Raw genomic sequence first — 14,641 nt, 5'->3', positions numbered from 1 at the left:
CTGGTCCCGGTTGACTTGTGCCTTGAATTACCCATATGATGTTTGTCAATTTTAAAGACAATTTTTCATGTAAAGACATTTGCAGTTTGTTTCGTAACTATTGAATTACAACATTGTGAAAGATCGTAATTCCAACGACTACAAACCCATCAGTCGCGCTAGTGACGTTAGCTCATTCACAGCCACACTAGATTGTACAAGCATACCAGCAACAGGTCTTAATTGGGCTTTCCTTGCCGAAGAAAATACCATGAGTCAGATGATTAAACACATCAGGTAAGTTGTATTCGTCCATAGACTGTACATTACATACTGTTAAGTGACATAGCAGGCAGCAAGATGCAACCGTTAACTAGCATAACAGCTCTTATCGTTTCATTACGTTGGTGACGTACATCGTTCGAGACGAGAGATGTAGTCCACTGAGTGGATTCACACAAAACCAACATAACTTTTGAAGTCTATCGAACAACAGTACTTTCTTGACGTGAAAAATTATCTTTTAAATTCACACACATCATATGTGAAATTTGTGGCACAATTCAAACTGGACCAAAAAATAATTGTTATCTCTCCATTAACTCCCGTTCATAATTTTTTGAAAGATAGGTCCCATGGACCGGAAGTAGAAGGGGCGGGACTTCACCACTCTATAGAGCTGGTAAGTCCCGCCCATCCGCTAAACCCCGAGTGGACCTCTAGATTGAAAAATCGTCAATGCAAGTGAATGTGAGAAAATAATTATTTTCTGGTCCCGTTTGAATTGTGCCATGAATGTGAACATATGTTGTCTGTGAATTTTTTATATAATTTTTCATGTTACGAGTTTGACAGTATATTATATGATTCTTCGGCTATCAGTTGTGGAAAAGACACAACGAGAAAGACTACATGTCGCCTGTGACGTGAGCTAACTCTAATCGCTAACATTAACTGAGATGCTAGTTTTTGTAACGGCAGGAATAAACACACATGGTAACAAAAATATTCGAAACATGTCTAGCTTCACTCAATACATTAACACTATGATACAGTGTGATTGTAAAGTTGTATGGTTCACTGTGTTCAAAGTCGATCTTAATAACCCTCTACATCTCGACCAACTGATGGTTGTTATGGGAAACTAGTTAGATGTCGTCTAGCGGAAAGTTGTAGTCCACAAAGTGCTCTCACACAAAGTTTAACCGCATCAAACTTCTACCCGCTCAATTGTAGCAATCTTTACACCAACATTTATATTAAAAATTCACAGACAACATATGTTCACATTCATGGCAAAATTTCAACGGGACCAGAAAATAATTATTTTCTCACATTCACTTGCATTAACGATTTTTCAATCTAGAGGTCCAGCGGGGATAGCGGATAGGGCGGGACTTACCAGCTCTATGTTCCAAAAGGAACCGTTCATCACGAATTTTGACGCTGTCTGTTTTACGTGATGAACTTCGTGAGCAACTTCTGTCAGTCAGACAGACAAACATTCACTGGAAAAGTACATGTCACACTGACATGACTATGGTTATAGTTATGAACAGTAAATTGACCGTTTTTGTTTACAAAATATATATTGATACGCCTTCATTAAGCAAAATAATATAGGCTAATGTAACGTTACAGTGTCAGCTGGACTACATGTTAGCAAGATGCACATAACGTCAGCTAGCTCTGCACGTAGCTGGTAACCTATGCAGGAATTGGTAAGTTTTGTTTCATGTTTATTTGGTAACATAGACTTGTAGTACAGTAGTACTATAGATGCTTGTTATCTGGCCCTTTTCTATATAAAAACTGTTTTTGTGCTGCTTGCAGACTGCAGTGTCTGCTTGGTTACTCTACTGTATGCTAGCTTGAGGAGTTGGTGGCTTTGGTGAAGATGTCTGGATCGGCATCTATGTGAAAACTGTCATTTGTCTTTGGTTCCCTGCTCTGCTAGTTTAGTCTGACTTTTTATCTCTCTGAGTTTTGTGGAAATTATAGGCTGACACCAGACATAATTTCACTGCATTTCTTACTTCCAGTAACTATATGCATGTGACAATAAACTTCCTTGTATCCTTGTATCCTTGTAAATCAGACCAGGCTATCAGACATTCTAAAATAGCCAACAAGCAGTAGCAGCATTAGGGCAATACACATAGATATACGGCAATACATCTGGTGACTTTTATGTTTAATAGCATGGTGGTGTGCTGTGACATTTTTTTTAAATAATTTTCTGTTGAGACATTTTCTCATAGTGTAGGCCTACCGCGAAATAGCCTACGCTTGGCAAACACTGTAGGATAGCCTACTGTAGTTTCACGTGAGTAATCGGAGCAGCGTGGTACCTAGAACAGTTGGACTGTAACGTTAACGTTAGAGCTACAACTAAATAGGGGAGCCACAGTCTGAAGCAAGTTTGCTGATGATTAAACTACTAAATGGTTTGGACACATCATTGTAGACCGGTGGCAGTGCTATATGTGCGTGCGAGTCATGAACATAAATTAGGCAACCGATAGCCTAAATATTTCAAAGTATTCTGCACAAACCCATACTTGAGTACACTTGGTGTTCACTTTCAATATGACATGGACTACATTGCACGTCTTTACTGGCAGCAGCAGGCAGCAGTTTATAATGTACTTGTAAATATGGGTGGTAAATAAATAGCCTAGCAGCCTACTTTGCTGCTGAGGGTGATCTGTTAACCAATAAGCAATCGGAGCATTAATTGCTTGTGTAACGAAAATTCTAGTGCTACAGACTCGCGTAAGAGAGAAAACTATTCCCCCACCATGAAATGCTGGGAAATTGCACACATTTTAACGCTGAAATGTAAAAAAAAAATCTCCGCCGTAACGTCCCCTCTATTATTATTTTTGTCAAAAAATAGTCATCATTGAAGGCCTAACCACTGAACGCACGGTCCGCCACTAAACTTATACACAGGAAAAATGCACTAACTGGCAGAAAATAATAAAGCCATTGCAGCCAAACTATGTTCTAGTATTATAGGCTAATGTGCACATAACAACATGGGCGTTCAGTCGTCTCGTGTGTTGAACCGTGGGAATAAATAGACGAACAATTTTGGAATTTGCACTGAGATGTTGTCGTAGCCATTGAATAGGCTATTCCGCCATCAGAGATTGCTAACAGGTGTTTCAAAATATCTGGGAACTTGCCGGAGCTCTGAATGACAGAGGATAGCTACAGATCAGTTCACAGAATCATTGAAGTAAGCTGCATTATGGGCCATACTTTATGGCTTTGTTAATCAACATAGAAGAGGCGCAAGTTCAACAGCAAACAGGACTTTATCGCACGTATCAACCCATGTAGGCTAGCCCAATGAACGCCTAAATAAACATTCTCATCAAAGCAGGGTACTCTTCAGACTTGCGAGTGCTGTCAAATCGATCGTATGCGGTTTGCTCATATAGTAGTGGTGTGGTGGTGAAGTGTCATGCTGCGTTCAAGAGCAGGTCTATGTCCTGTAGTAGCCTATATTTAAATTTCACGTCTGTAATGGTAAGAGATCGCACAGGGATAGATAATGAGCGGTTGTTTAAGATTAAATTACAATGCCAGACACCTTCAGATATAAGAGACCCCCTCAGATTTTCGACTTTGTTGCTTTCATGGGAGCCAATCCTCACTCTATGGGAGCTCGGCTCCCTCTGGCTCCCACGTAATTCGAACACTGGTTCTAACAACCTTTGCGGTGGTGAGCGACGCAGACATAAGAGACATAAAACTTTGAAAGGTTTACGCCGACGTAAAGGCAACTGCATTGTGTCGACGCAGAAGCATAAATTCTATTTACCAGCACATCAGTAAGGGTGTTTACGTCGTATCCACGCACAAATGGATGGGCGTACAAATAGCAGTCGTTTTCAAAATAAAAACAACGATATTGATTTGCATGCATTATCTCTATGCTAGGCTCTTGACTATTGTTCTTTCACGGACCTTACGCGGGCCGGTCAGGGAAAGCCCACGGGCCGGATGTGGCCCGCGGGCCGTATGTTGCCCATGTATGAACTAGTGGCTAACATTGTTTAAAAGCTAAGAAAAAGCTCTTTCATGTGATGTGATACATGTAATGCCTGTGTGATGAGTAGGCTACTTCGCAAGTTCAAAAGAGACAAATGGGTGAATTTGGACGCTCTTTCTTGCCGTGCGCTGTCACTTTCTCCACTGCGTAAAATACTAAATTAATTTGCATTGTGAATCAGGGGCGTCGTTAGCTATTTAAAACATTCGGGGCTATTAAAATAGCCTGTAGAATAAACATCGTCATGCACCTCTGTCAAGTGCACAGGTGTGAGCGTTCGTCTCGGGATAAACATTTGGACGTCATCCCCTTCAATTAATGGGCTATGGGTGCCTTGGAAGCAATGCATTTGGGTTGTGTAGGCTATCACGAACTTTTGCCCAAAGAAAAAGTTCCATTCTTTCAAAATCAGGCCCAACATGCATTGCTTGGAAGCCCCCTCAAACGAGGTCAGGTTTACCATATTTACTGCGCGTGTGATTCAATAGTAGGCCTAAATCACAAAATATTGAAACTGAGCTGATCGAAATGTCCTCCTGGGTTGCGGGAGATGACACACTGTGAGTTTCCACTTCTTGTCCCTGCTCTGCCCTTTTTTTTCTCTAAAGAAACGTCTAATATCCATTTGTCCTTCTGTACACTTATTTCGCTAAGGCTAGTTAGTAGAAGCACGAAACAGCAATGAGTAATAGCATAGAGGAGAATTGAAATTGCAACATTTTGCAACAAATGATTCTAAACCTGCCCAGATCACGTCAGATTTTCTTGCGCTGCTGTTAATGCACACAATGGACACAAAACACAAAAGTCTCTTCTACGGGGCTTCATTTCATTCACGATTAGAGTTTTTGTTGTTGTTGTTGTTGACGGCCCATAGATGGATATGCATAGATAGTGGCGCGAGCAGGTTAATGTCAGGTTATCATGCACGTAGTTTAATTTAGTAGTGGTTCGAGACCTACGTGGAGTTTATTTAGTTTTATTTATTTGGTGGCATATTCATGGTCCAGCGCATGTAGCCTAGCCTACTACAGACAACCTGACACTTCCAACGCATCGTGTTGTAAAGCTTTATTAAACAACAAAGTGCAGCATCACAAACATGTCTATTTGAACTTCAGTTAAACAGACGAATCTGCGGCCAGGTATCGGAGGCTAAATCATCAGCTGAACACACCTGCAAGAGAAGGGGGCGGTTGCGTTAACTCCAGAGGCAAAGTAAACAGTCAGCCAGTTAACATGAAAGCCAGTTACCGTATAACACCGGGGCTATCCCCAGAGGATCCGGGGCTATAGCCCCAAATGCCCAGGTCTAACGACGCCACTGCTGTGAATGCTAAGATTATTTTGACAGGCCATAGGTTAAATGAAAATCGCTATTAGTCAGATGCAAAGCAGAATATTGAAAGAAGTGAGCACCAAGGCCACAGTGGCTTGTGAACCTCAGATTTTCAAACCTTGATTAGGACAGTATTATCATTAAACGCTTTTACAAAATAGCCGTGGGAAGTAGGGGTGCTGGGGGTGCGGCAGCCTGCAGGAAAGCACGCGTATTTATATGTCATACCACTCACGATCAGAAAAAAAAGAAGCTCTCCGTCCCCCTGTCTATTATTCTATTATGCACTAAAAAATGTTAGGCCTACATTAGACCTGGGAGATCTAAACAAAAACTAAACAAATTAACAAAACAAACCTGAGGGAGATATCCTATGACGCTAGCTTTATGGTACGACAATATGCCATATTAAGTAGGCTAGCTGATATTACTGTGAGTTTCCCAAGGAGCTGAACACGGGCCGCCTCAATCTTCAGCTTAAAATGATGCATAGTGTTATCGGGGAGTCTCGGTGCACCACGGTGAAAGGTGGCATGGATATTAAGTAAGCTCCATCCACAAACAAGAGCTCTCTTCAGCGAGGTAGATGAACTTATTCATTCATCTGTGTCTTTGCGTGCCTGTTTCAGTGGCCTCCTCAGAGCGTTCTTTCTCTTCTTTTTGAAAGTGTAGGTTAAAGGCTACACTGTGCGTTTATGATGTCAGCATTTGTTGTAGGCTATATTTGTGATATGTGGATCAATTTAATGTAGGCTAGCCTATGAATATTGCGTTGTGTAGGCCTATGTTATGCATATGTTTTGAGTCAATGTGTTCTGTCTAATATGCTGTGCGATAGGGTCTTAGCCTGTTTTGACACCCATGTCAGAAGCGTCAATAATTATTACGTTTTATTAATGTTGGTGTTCAACAGTTTTATATTTCTCGTGTTCACCGTCGATTTCGGTGCAAGGCTACAGCAACTTTGTTACCTTATAGTGTAGCGTCAGATAGCAGATGGTTACTTTGTTTGCGTTAGTATCAATCTGTGGTTTGCGACATTTTGTCGCATTTTTTCTCTAGTGTAGCCATAATGTTCTTGACAGTGATGTATGCCTGTGCTGTGTCATGCAATGCCAGTATGCTGTTGTCCATTAACAGAGAAAGGCGTTTAAATAAAATACAATAACTTTTTTTAACACCCCCCCCCCCCCCCCACTACAGCACCCCCAACCAAAACTCACTTCCCACGGCCCTGAGTAGGCCCACAGTTAACACTTAATGACCTAGCAAAATTTGGCTGGGCAGGCTAGGTACAATAAGCAGGAAAATTAGTCTAGGATGACGTGATTCAACAAACGCAACTTGTGTGTGTGATTAGATAAATAGGCACTGGTGGATGCGATAGGTAAATAGATATCTTTGCGTGTGAGCACGGGAGCGTACCTACAGTATGTTCCCCGGGTCCTATGTTCCCCGCTATTTGTATGTTCCCCGCCTTGTATCTGACCGGAAATTGCATGGGATATGCTTGCGAGTGCACATTTCGTAATATTGACACAACCCAGAAGGGCGATTTTCCTAACTTCCACGTTGAGTATAGCGGAGTAAAAGAATAGATGAAGAAATTTTTTTTATAACATAGGCCTACAATGGTTTTACCTGTGTAGTGCTTCTTTACTGAATATAAGAGTTCAAAGTTAACATTCTAGGTAACTTCGCATTGTCCGCTTCAGCACTAAATTGAGGACAGCAACACACACGAGCTGCACCTCTCACAGAAGAAACGCGCTACAACTACATGCCTTTTTAAGTTGATATTTAATTGGTTTGTTTTGTTCATTTTTCCGTTCGCTGGCACGCTGCAGGGGGGGCTGCGCGTTGCTCCGAAGCCCCTTTGGTCTGACTCGTCAATAATCCAAAAATGTCCCTTTGGGTCTACAGCCCAGTATAGTATGATATCTCTTTGTTCCATTAAAATTAATCCCATTCTTCCGACAGCTCAACCAAAGGCTATTATAGATCACCTCCCTAACCTCTTATACAGTAAGAATCAACAATGACATGCCAAGTGCAAAGACAATGACAAGCTTGGGACTGAAGCCATGCAGACTCGGCTAGATTTAACAGTGTTTCTCAAACTTTTTTTCTTGGGACCCACTTTTTAAAAATGACAGACTATCGCGACCCAACTTGTGACTGTGGTAGTTAACAAACTAGATCAGTGGCTCTCAAACTTTTTCTTTCATTCCCCACTTTGAGGGGGCATTCTCAAGCCCCACCTGTCCCTCATCACTCTAAGAAAGTGGTAGGTCAAGCTTAAAATTGTCAAATTTATTGAAATAATGACAAGTTCTAAATATCCTCTTCAACAGAGTTAAAATCAGCTGGTGCTGCAGATATAACAATACATGAATACATAACACACATATTTCTGTTTTCCAGCAACATATTAGAAAGCATAGGCCATTATACAGCATTGTACAATATATTCAATGAAATGCCAACATGCTGCATTAAATGGATCCATAATACAGTCATACTGAGCACTGCTGGTTGGGATATATTTTTGAAATAAACTTTGCAGGGATGTGATGTAGGCCTACTGTTTAATACATGGGATCAAAAGAGTGCCTCCCAATCAGAAGTTTCAGCGATTTCGCTCAGAAATCTCAAAGGCATAATACTGTCGCGATCGAGGCGCCTGTCCCATACTCAAGTTTTTTTGGTGAATACAGTAATCTTATTTGCTAGGTGAGGTAGGTGCTTGTCTTTGCCTTGTAACTGGACATTTAACTCAAATGTATCGCTAAGATATATCAAATATATCGCTAAGATAGGTCAGCTTCGTCAAGAAATGTTCATTAGTGAACGTGCTTGCAGATTCAAACATGCGCTCTTCCTCCAGCACTTTAGCAACCCGCGCCTTGCCGTGCGGCTGCAGTCTACTTGGAAGCAGCGGGGAACATAGGACCCTTTTTTCAAAAAAGGGTCCTATGTTCCCCGCTACCGGGGAACATAGGACCCGGGGAACATAGGGATGACTCCGTGAGCACAAACAGTAGCCTGTAGGCCTAAACTCACATGCTAAAAACAATAAGTCATGTATAGTGGCAAGTGTGTTTGCCACTTTCCAGTCTGTCTGACACTTCAAACTAGCACGGCAAATGCGTCAAGAAAGGTCCCGCCTTAGACCGTCATAATGACCAATCGTAGACTAGGATTTCGGGGTGGCACCTGGGGTGGCCAATCGAATTTCAAGGATGGCCTGTGCCACCCAAAGCCACCCCTCTGGCTCCGCCCCTGGCAGCTGTGCAGTACACTCAGCCATTAAGTGCTTCTAATTGACTTCACTTGTCTCCGTCGAAATCTATGGGGTCTGTTGATCCATTTATTTTACTGTCTATGTCTGCAACTATGTGTCACGTGACGGTGCTCTGAAGCCATGCAGGTTGAGGCAAGGACACTTTTTTTTACTTAATAAATGAAACAAAACTTCAGGAAAGAAATACCGGGGACATGACCTCGGTGTCCTCTATGGTAGCTATGGCCATGGACAAAACCCAAAAGGACAGATTTATAGGCCTTATTAAATCTGTAACCTGTTGTCAAATTATATCAATTAGGCCATTTAGACTTGAGAGTTAGGAGAAGAGAGGCCCTCCCAAGTGAGTGAGAGTCAAGATGTGACATTCACTCTATCAGAAGGTACAGTACAAGCTCTGCTGCCTATGACCCTGCCTATGACCCCAAAGGAGCGTGATATCACATATACCAATTCTCCAATGGAATCACCAATGTTTCGTATCAAATCCTCTGACAGCGGAGACTACCGGGTGGAAGGCTGGCTGGGTGGGAACATCACAGTCCAGAGGAACTACTCCCTCATCGTCTGTTCTGCAGGAGAGTTTTTTATCCCTCTTTACACCCTGATTGGCGGCAGCATTCATATTTGTGGATCAGAGTCAGTGGAAGGAGAGGCAGCGACAATACAGGTGTACAGGGAAACGAGTCAATGTAAAACAGGGTATATCAGACATGAGGCCCCAAAAAGCCTTGTTTTGGACACCAACTCACACAATCTCACCAAATCCTTCCTGAAGACCTGAGGGGTAGACTGCAGGTTGACCTTAACAGTTCATCAGTCATCCTCCATGAGATAACTGAAGAAGATTTCTGTCATTTTTACGAGTGTCTGATTTGGTCTAGAGGTCGGTGCCTAAATCTCAGATCCACAACACTGTTTTATAGAGTAATACCCACCCACCACAGACTTGGAGAGCAACTGACTCTTCCCTGTAATGCCAATGCCACGTCTCCTCATCAGGTCTACTGGGAAACTCCCTCTGGTAACATCACTGTTCTGCCTGAGGACCCCTCTCATGTTCCTCACAATGAGACTCAGGAGATGTACATGCTGAACGGCAGCTAGACAGGAGACTACTCCCTCATCATCCCCTCTGTTAAACACCAATATGGTGAGTATTTCTGCAGCTGTACTCACCACAAAGTGTTAGTTAAATATATTACTTTTGGTTGTTCTGGTAAGAACGTCATTGCCATATTTTCAAACCATGAAACCGTCAAACTAGACTGCCCACCAAATGCTTCTGATGTCCAGTGGTATCGTCAGAAAGTAGCAGGTGTAAAAGAGTTGATTCTGGACTCTGAAGACAAAGCTGTGCTTTTACCTGAGGATCTGAGAGGCAGAGTGAACACATCAGCTTCTCCATTCTCTCTGGTCATATCCAACCCCACAGCTGAAAACAGAGGTGTGTACACGTGCAGAACAGGGAAATATAGTACGGATTCCTGTGCAGAGACTTCCATCCACCTGCATTACAAGGATCCTTACGGCGTTGACTCTCCTTTCTACAGAGCGTACGCTTCTCTGATGGTCTGTGGGCTGCTGGCGATACTCTCATCTGCTGTGATCTTCTTGGTGTATCTGAGGAACAGAGGAGGAGACCAGGCCTCCCAGGAGACCCTGAGGAGAGACACTGAGGGCCAGATGTACTAACGCTTTTGCGCCCATTTCAGGCGTATTTGTTTCGCAATGTGCGTGTAAAATCATTGCGAGGTATGTACAAACAGGCCGCAATGATGTAAAAGCGCAAACTGCCTGTCGCGGGAGCTGAAAGTGGCAGATTGCGATTGTCATGTCATGCATATGCATTCATGGGAGGATCCAGGGGAAAGTGGGAGTTTAGCGTAAAAAGATGGGAGGGGAAGAGTAAAGAGCGCCTAGTTATGTATTCCGCGGTATGTACAAAGACTGCTCCTGAACGCGCACGTCTATTCTGCGCCTAAATACTTCCGCCTTGTAAAAGCAGGTGTTAATCCAAATTGCAGTTCAATGCGTCAATAAGAGAACCTTTCAAAGACAACAGAATCACTATTTAGAGCAACAGTTTTTGTGGTGAAAGTATTTGTACTACCAAAAGCAACCTTAACTTATGTTGGCCTTTCGAATGTTTTACTTTCACTTTCACGTCATTCCCTTAAACTTTCCTACTTGCTAGATTTGACCAATCTTCTATAGCAGGGGTATTCAATTAAACTTTAGCGAGGTCCAGTTACGGAAAATTTCCTTAAGCAAAGGTCCGGAGCATCATAATATATCATTTTAATTTTAATCATAATATATATATATATATAATATATATACTTTAGGGCTGTCAAAATAACTGATTAATTTCGATTGATTCATTTGAGAAAAAATAACTGATTAAAAAAATTTGTGCAGATTAATCGATTCCGTATGACCTTTGACCCCGAGCCATTCTAGTCAGTAAAAATTAGACTGTAAAATGAAGAAGAGAGAAGAAAACGTGCTGCCTGGATCATTGATTGGAACATTTACTTTTAAAAAACGGCCTGATGGTGTTGATAAAAAATAAAGTGTTGAAAATAAAGTCCTCTGCAATGAAATGCCTTGTATGTGAAAAAAAAAACTTCTTCCCGAAGCACTTTTGAATTTATTTCCTCAGCATATTAGGTCATATCATAGATTATTATGGCAATTATTTGAACAGTGAAAATAATAATAAAAGAGTTTTTGAACTTTAATGTCACTAATGCTGATTATTCAATGATTCATTTGAATTGAAATATTTAAAATACTTTCACAGCAAAAATGATATATGCGATTCATTTAGATTAATTAATCACAGAGTATGTAATTAATTAGATTTTTTTTTTAATCGATTGACAGCACTTATATATTTGGATGGATAGATGATGGATAGATGGATGGATGGAGCCTAGTTGTAGGCCTAGGCCTAATGTTTAATGTGAAATAAAATTAGTAGCCTAAAGGTAACATTTGAAATGAGGAGAAATAAGGAAGATAAGAGTAGGCCCTAATTGGGGAGAAAAACTGAGTAGCCTTGGCTATTTTAAGATCTTAACGTGAACTTAAAATAAGATTTGAGCTGAGACAAGGATGGATCAATCAGCAAGTTTAATTCTTGACCCGAAATCCTGGAAACCTTTAAGGAACATCACGTTGTTGGGCAGTGAATGGATGCAGAGTGTGGTGGATCAATCATGCCCTCTTAATTAAATCGTAAATATTCTGTGGTCTCAGTTCACTGTTAAATGGGTAGGTCTAGCTTCAAATTGACGCTAGGTGCTTCAAATTGGCGCTTTTAGCAATCGCCTATCTCAGAATATGTATAAAAGTCGGTCCAGGGCAATTCCGCGCAAAACTGTCACACCCATAACGCCAAAACAATGCCATCGTAGGGCTATCGTTAGTTGACGTTATGGACGTGACAGTTCTGTGTGGTAATTGCCCTGATCGTTATATAAAGCTCTGTTCTCGCTGTCTAGCTTTCTCCCTAACTAGCTTTCTCTCGCTAACTTACATATCAATCCGATTGTTTCTCGTCCCGTCTCCTCTCCTCGCTCGTTTTCCCTGTCAGGCTATCAGTGAGTCTCTTCACCATAGTAACTTTAGGTCTACTCACTGACTCGACTATCAGAATGCACAGATTTCACTGGCTGAGTAGCAGCAAGTGAGATGATGGTTCCTGAAGCTGTTATCCTAACCTACGAAACATTTAGCGCAGCTTTGAAATCTTCTGTGAAAATCTAAATTATTATGGTCTGGGTCCGGATAGGATCACGTCAGGGTCCGGACTCGGACCGCGGTCCGCCATTTGGTGACCCCTGTTCTATAGCCTACGTGCACAAGTAGTTTGAGTAGAACTACTGATCTTCATTATCTCCCTGCTTGTTTACATGTTATCATGTATGGTATTATTTAATGATCGCTAAACGTTTGATTCTTTTTAATGTTGTCATCAGTTAACTTCATTCAACTGCGCTTGTCTGCAGGCGCTGCCATTCAGTTGTGGACGTTCGTAAATTGCGTTTATGGGCGGACAAAGGCAGAGAATGGCGCAGTTTACACTAAGGATTGAACGATTGATAAATACGACGGAAACTTGGGTCTGACATCGTTCGCAATCTGCGGTGTGTCAATGGCGCTGATAACGCTACGTTCACAAATGTACGTACATCTGGCTTTGAGACTCCAGGACAGCCGAGCAGAGAGGGGCAGTAGAGAGGAGATGGAGCCCTCCCTGATAACATGGAGATGGAGGAACTCAGCGTCTAAACCCACACGCATCAGCCTCAGACAGCTCCATCAGTTCATGTGCTAATGGACTTCAGACTTGAGAAACAATTGTGAGTTGCAGTAGTTCCTAGTTTTTTGTTTAATAATCTACCAGTTTTTTTTTTACATTTTTATGCCCAAACTTATTTCATACCAATATGTGCTTCATTATAATGCAGAGACACCTGACTATTTGGACAGTGCCACCTGTTGGCTGATGGTCTAAATATGTAATTTGTCAGACATGATCTATGTGCTTAATCTTGCCGCCTTAAGATGTGCTTCATGTTTCTTATTATAACAACAAAAGAAGAGTCCTACTGTTGTTAATCTAGATGTATCTCATTTGTTTTTGACACTGCAACAATTCAGAGTTTGGTCAATGTTTTATATACCTATATTAATTACAAATACTTCATTTCATTTCACATTTCAACTATCTTATTAGTTTTTATTAATATGTTGTTAATATTCTTCCTTGTATACTAATCATGCCATTCATCCTTTATTGTAATATTATTTGCTTTTGATGAGGATATGAGTAAAAAATATATGGATTAAAGCGATTTGTTTCAATTATTGTAAATTCCAGGCAAAATAAAGTTACTCACAAATAATGTCAGTTAGTTGTTTTCTGTCCTTTCAACAAGCCTTTCAACAAGCACACCACACCTGGCCACACCACACCATACCTGGCCACACCACACCTGGCCACACCACACCATACCTGGCCACACCACACCTGGCCACACATCACCACACCATACCTGGCCACACAACACCACACCACACCTGGCCACACAACACCACACCATGCCTAGCCACACAACACCACACCATGCCTAGCCACACCACACCTGGCCACACAACACCACACCACACCTAGCCACACCACACCTGGCCACACAACACCACACCATACCTGGCCACACAACACCACACCACACCTGGCCACACAACACCACACCATGCCTAGCCACACCACACCTGGCCACACAACACCACACCATGCCTAGCCACACCACACAACACCACACCTGGCCACACCACACAACACCTGGCCACACCACACCAAGTGTAGCCACATCACACCACACCTGGCCTTCCACACCTGGCCACACCACACCAAGCCTGGCCACACCACACCACATCACACAACACCTGGCCATACCACACTTGGCCACACCACACCACTCCTGGCCACACCACACCAAGCGTAGCCACACCACGCCACACCACACCTGGCCACACCATACCACTCCCTGCCACACCACACCTGGCCACACCACACCACACCTGGCTACACCACACCACACCTGGCCACACCACACCACACCTGGCTACACCACAAAACAGCTGGCCACACCACACCACACCTGGCTACACCACACAACACCTGGCCACACCACACCAAGCGTAGCCACATCACACCACACCACTCCTGGCCACGCCACACCACTCCTGGCCACACCACACCAAGCCTGGCCACACCATGCCACACAACACCTGGCCACACCACACAACACCTGGCCACACCACACCACCTTTGTTGCCTAAGTGTGTCACCAGTCTACCCCTAGCCCTTAAAATAGCCTATAGGGATTCAAAGCCAAGGTGGCCCGTAGTATCCCCTTTCACTGACGAGACCCTCACACAT

At 42.6% G+C, this 14,641-nt stretch overlaps 1 pseudogene; it reads right to left on the bottom strand.

The window, feature by feature from the left end:
* Nucleotides 1-13,638: 13,638 nt before the first annotated feature.
* LOC143099937 (uncharacterized) lies at nt 13,639-14,641 on the bottom strand (annotated as a pseudogene).

Source organism: Alosa pseudoharengus, unplaced genomic scaffold (assembly GCF_046254945.1).
Source record: "Alosa pseudoharengus isolate Yale_2024_CS ecotype anadromous, Long Island Sound unplaced genomic scaffold, YU_APseudo_1.1 YU_APseudo_1.1_scf_3, whole genome shotgun sequence".
Lineage (NCBI taxonomy): Eukaryota > Metazoa > Chordata > Actinopteri > Clupeiformes > Clupeidae > Alosa > Alosa pseudoharengus.
This window is presented reverse-complemented; position numbering and strand designations above follow the sequence as displayed.